This window comes from Schistocerca gregaria, chromosome X (genome assembly GCF_023897955.1).
Source record: "Schistocerca gregaria isolate iqSchGreg1 chromosome X, iqSchGreg1.2, whole genome shotgun sequence".
In the NCBI taxonomy this organism is placed as follows: Eukaryota; Metazoa; Arthropoda; class Insecta; order Orthoptera; family Acrididae; genus Schistocerca; species Schistocerca gregaria.
Window position 1 is genome coordinate 497,166,585 of NC_064931.1, and position 6,000 is coordinate 497,172,584.

Sequence of the window (6,000 nt, forward strand, 5' to 3'; positions counted from 1 at the left end):
CAGAATCGGCCGTATATTGCGCTAACATGGCGTAAAGACGATTTTCAGACCGACAAGGAAGATCAAAGAGTGTCTTTGATCGGCGAAGGAGAAAAGAGACCCACTTGTAATGTCGGGAATATACCGTATACCATGCACATGCAGAAAAGTTTATGTCGGAATGACTGGGCGATCAATTAACACCAGGATCAAAGAGCATAAGCGACATTGCAGGTTGGGGCAGGTGGAGAAATCGGCCGTGGCAGAGCACGCACTGAATGAGTCCGACCACGTACTGAAATTCGCCGACACGGAAGTTCTGGCTGTAGAGAAGCACTATCACTTGCGCTTATTCAGAGAAGCTGTAGAAATACAAAAACACGCGAACATTTTCAACAAGAAAGAGGAAAGCCTTAAGGTAAACGGATCCTGGCTTCCCGTACTGCAGCGAACGACCGTCGCAGGTAGCAAGAGGAGAACCGCACCGTAAATGACCGCGGAGAAGCCCTCGGACGTTGGCGCGCCAGGTACATATAGTCTGCGGCCGCGAGCTCGGCTCCAGTTCACCACCGGCAATGGAGGGTGAAGCTCTGACAATGCCAGCCACTCGTGCTGGCGAAACGTCAGAAAAATCATTAGATGAACGTCGGCCGAAGAACCCGAGACAGAAGCCAATAGGCAGTTTATCTCCATTATGCATATTCTTGCCATGATGTTCATCTTCAGATACCGTGAGAGGTATCCTAGGAAGTAAGGCACTCAACTCGTACCTGGAAGGAGCAGGGTTCGGATTCCTGACAGGACATTCCAGTTTAGGGCTTTTCCGCGGTCATTTCCGGTGCGGTTCTCCTCTTGCTACCTGCGACGGTCGTTCGCTGCAGTACGGGAAGTCAGGATCCGTTTACCTTAAGGCTTTCCTCTTTCTTGTTGAAACTGAAAATCCTATGCCGAAATAGCAACTTCAAAAATGCCATGAGCGATTTCCTTACACATACTTGCCCAGAACAACTCGTGACATTAAACTTTTACCTTTCTTTCCCCTCCCTTTCTTCTGCTACATCAAAACAGTAGAAACAAAGACATGAAGGTCATGGCTCGAACTGGGACCCCTTTCTTCTGTAAAGGTTATTTCGAGATTACCCCGAGGGAGTGTTATAAGACCGCTACTACATGAAATTTATGTTAATGATCTACGTTAAAATGTTGGTGGATCCGTGATTTTATTCGCAGACGATGCTGTTACGCTGGAACGCCATAAAACTGCGCCAAAATGAAGTAAGGCCTGCAGAGGATCGACCACTGATGCAGGAATTTGCCGTTGACCCTCAATATAAATAAACGTAAAGCTTTGTACATAAATAGGCGAAGAAATCCACGCCAGCGATTTTCAAACTTTTTGGGTCCACGGTTCCCTTGCTGTAAATACTTGTATAAACACTTGCGGCTCTTTCCGCACGTGACATTCAACTCGACGTGTGGAGTAAAATAAATAAGGTACTAAAAATGAATAGAGTAGTTATTTCTCTATTAACTGTGGACATAACACATTTTAATCAACTTTTAATGTTTTCACGTCTTATTTTTGCTACGATATCCTTGGAAAGGAGCTTGCTTCTTCATGATCAGTTCTTTAATTCTCGGCACGAGATTATTTATTGCTACTCGCATCTCTTTCTTCACAGGCCCGCCAGGTTAGCCGAGAGCGCTAATGCGCTGCCGCCTGGACTCGGGTTGACGCGCCGGCCCCGGATCGAATCCGCCCGCCGGATTCACGACGACAGTCGCTGTGCCAGCCAGCCTGGACGTGGTTTTTAGGCGGTTTTCCACATCACTCTAGGTGAATACCGGGCTGGTCCCCACGTACCGCCTCAGTTACATGACTCACAGACATATGAAACACATCCGCACTTTTCCATGATTTACACTAGATGCAGACAGATGGGGTATTCTAATTCCGTCCCGGGGGTATGGGGTGGCGGCAGGAAGGGCATCTGGTCACCCCTTAAAATTAACATGCCAAATCCGATTTACCCACGCCAAACCCGCCCAACATGTGGGACACAGGCGCAAGCGATAGCATCTCCTTCTTCCCAATAATTCACACTCTGTAATTCGTGTTGATAAGTGCCAATGATGGAAAACCTACTTCACGTACGTAGAATGTTGCAAAATGTATCAAAACTCATAGGTCCTTGGGATCGACTTGTGGGTACTCTTGCTTGCTTCACCAGGTTCCAAAGCTCAAACAGAGATGAGGAAACGTACTTCCATTTCTACGTGGAGTCTGAAAAAGAATCTATAAGTTGCTCTTGTTCTTCAGTGGTAAGTGTTGACGGAGATTCTGTAATTAAAGGATCTTTGAGCCAGTTCTGTTGATCAGCCTCTTCTGGAAAACACTTCAAAAAGAAATCACTGAGTTCAGTTAAATGATCGACAAAGGAACACTTCAGTTCTTCACTCAACTGAAAGCCATTGTCTTCTGAAAATATATGAGGAGCAGGGGAAACAATGTACGAGGGTCATTCTTAAAGTAAGAATTACGCCGCGATCACGGTTGACGTGTCTGCTGGTGTTGGTTGTACGGTTACGCTGCTACGTTTGTCGCCATGTCAATCAGTAATCCCGCCGATTGTGAAATGCATTCGGTTATTCGGATCTTAACTGAAAAACCAGTTCGAAATTCAGCAGCAGCTTGTCTAAATTTATGGTGCAGGTGTAATGACTGATATAAATGTGTGTATATTGTGTAGGCTGTTTAAGGAAGGAAGGAAGGACAAATGTTCATGATGAAGAACGACCCGGACGGCCTACTGTCATTAATGAAGATTTGACACAAATGTTGAGGCAGTGCACCAAAACAGGCGCTTCACTATTGACAAGTTGGATCAGAAATTTCCACAAGTTTCAAGATCAGTAGTTTTTCACGTTGTTACTGACAGAAATTGCTACATAAATTTTGTGCGAGATGGGTGTCGAAAATGTTGACGGCAGAACACATAACAAAGCGAATGGCATATTCTTTGTCCGTTTCGGAGTGCTATCACAAGGATGGTGACGAGTTCTTGAGTCACATTGTGTCCGGTGATGAAACGTGGATTATGCGCTACACTCCAGAGAATAAACATTAATCCAGTTAGTGGCATTCAAACTTCCCGGCGAAGCCATGAAAATTAAAACCAGAATCTTCAACACAGAAAATCATGGCCACGGTTTTTGGGACCGGAAAGGCATTATTCTTTTTGTCAAGAGGAATGACAATTAATACTGAGAGGTATTGTGATATATTATTAAAGCTTATGCACGCTCGTCAAAATCGTATGCGGGGACTGCTCTCTAACGACGTCGTTGTACTGCAAATGGTTCAAATGGCTCTGAGCACTATGGGACTTAACAGCTGAGATCATCATTCCCCTAGAACTACTTAAACCTAACTAACCTAAGGACATCACACACATCCATGCCCGAGGCAGGATTCGAACCTGCGACCGTAGCGGTCGCGCAGTTCCCGACTGAAGCGCCTAGAACCGCACGGCCACTACGGCCGGCCGTTCTACTTCACGATAGTGCTCGGCCTCACGTTTCGGCTAGAAAAAGAAGCAACTGGGCAAGTTTCACAAGTTTGTTTGTGTGGCCATCCTCCGCAGCAAACACATAAATACACTCCTGGAAATGGAAAAAAGAACACATTGACACCGGTGTGTCAGACCCACCATACTTGCTCCGGACACTGCGAGAGGGCTGTACAAGCAATGATCACACGCACGGCACAGCGTACACACCAGGAACCGCGGTGTTGGCCGTCGAATGGCGCTAGGTGCGCAGCATTTGTGCACCGCCGCCGTCAGTGTCAGCCAGTTTACCGTGGCATACGGAGCTCCATCGCAGTCTTTAACACTGGTAGCATGCCGCGACAGCGTGGACGTGAACCGTATGTGCAGTTGATGGACTTTGAGCGAGGGCGTATAGTGGGCATGCGGGAGGCCGGGTGGACGTACCGCCGAATTGCTCAACACGTGGGGCGTGAGGTCTCCACAGTACATCGATGTTGTCGCCAGTGGTCGGCGGAAGGTGCACGTGCCCGTCGACCTGGGACCGGACCGCAGCGACGCACGGATGCACGCCAAGACCGTAGGATCCTACGCAGTGCCGTAGGGGACCGCACCGCCACTTCCCAGCAAATTAGGGACACTGTTGCTCCTGGGGTATCGGCGAGGACCATTCGCAACCGTCTCCATGAAGCTGGGCTACGGTCCCGCTCACCGTTAGGCCGTCTTCCGCTCACGCCCCAACATCGTGCAGCCCGCCTCCAGTGGTGTCGCGACAGGCGTGAATGGAGGGACGAATGGAGACGTGTCGTCTTCAGCGATGAGAGTCGCTTCTGCCTTGGTGCCAATGATGGTCGTATGCGTGTTTGGCGCCGTGCAGGTGAGCGCCACAATCAGGACTGCATACGACCGAGGCACACAGGGCCAACACCCGGCATCATGGTGTGGGGAGCGATGTCCTACACTGGCCGTACACCTCTGGTGATCGTCGAGGGGACACTGAATAGTGCACGGTACATCCAAACCGTCATCGAACCCATCGTTCTACCATTCCTAGACCGGCAAGGGAACTTGCTGTTCCAACAGGACAATGCATGTCCTCATGTATCCTGTGCCACACAACGTGCTCTAGAAGGTGTAAGTCAACTACCCTGGCCAGCAAGATCTCCGGATCTGTCCCCCATTGAGCATGTTTGGGACTGGATGAAGCGTCGTCTCACGCGGTCTGCACGTCCAGCACGAACTCTGGTCCAACTGAGGCGCCAGGTGGAAATGGCATGGCAAGCCGTTCCACAGGACTACATCCAGCATCTCTACGATCGTCTCCATGGTAGAATAGCATCCTGCATTGCTGCGAAAGGTGGATATACACTGTACTAGTGCCGACATTGTGCATGCTCTGTTGCCTGTGTCTATGTGCCTGTGGTTCTGTCAGCGTGATCATGTGATGTATCTGACCCCAGGAATGTGTCAATAAAGTTTCCCCTTCCTGGGACAATGAATTCACGGTGTTCTTATTTCAATTTCCAGGAGTGTACTTGTTTTGTAAATAAAACTGCATTTTCTTGCTGTTAGTTATTTTTATTTATCCCATACGCATTTCGCCTTTTCCTGTTCTAAGGCGTCATGAGTGGGATCTATAAAGATGCAGTTTTGTTAGTTTTAGATTATTAAACAGTTCACTTCGTGATTTTTTGTAAAAAAAGTAATTACTTACGATTTGCTGATCTGCGTTTCCTCACATCTGGTCTGGAGGTCGCACTACCACTTTTATCACTGCCATGTAGTCACAACTTTGTGTTCTTGCCTTCCTCACACTGTTCACCATGTTTCTCGCTCTTTTTTGTGGTGTTCTTTTGTCTCTCGATACAACTATTTCGTCGGACACTGTTTTTCACAACGTAAATACATCGACTCCATTACGTGTTTCATCCTCTTTCGTATTTTTATCTATATGTTGCCAACCTAACGAAGTATATGTTCGAGACTAACTTCTATTTATGCTTTTTATACCGTGTGTGTGTATGAGTGAGAGTGGGAGGGGGATATAGCCGACGAGTGTGTGTGTTTTTTTTTGTTTCTTTTTTTTTTTTAGGTGAGGGCTGTGTACTAGCTGCTAGCGAGTGGTTGAAAACTATAGTGACAGCAGATTTGACTTTTCGTTTCAATATTCTGTGGAGGGGTTAATGGATGACTGAGTGTAAATATGTTGGGTTCTACTATTATTATATTGGACAGTATTATAATATTATTCCTTTTTGCCAAAGTTATTCTATTATTTTATCTATTAAGGTAAATAATAAATTGCTTGGCATTTGTACTTGGTAAAGTTGAATGAACAAGTACACATGCCAATCATCCCACCAAGTCTCCAGTTTGAAGATACCCATTTGATAAGACACCGCGTCCTCCCACATGAAGACGTTCGGAAGTGTCTGCTGCACATCCTCGACCATCAGGAATTGGCGACTTTTCA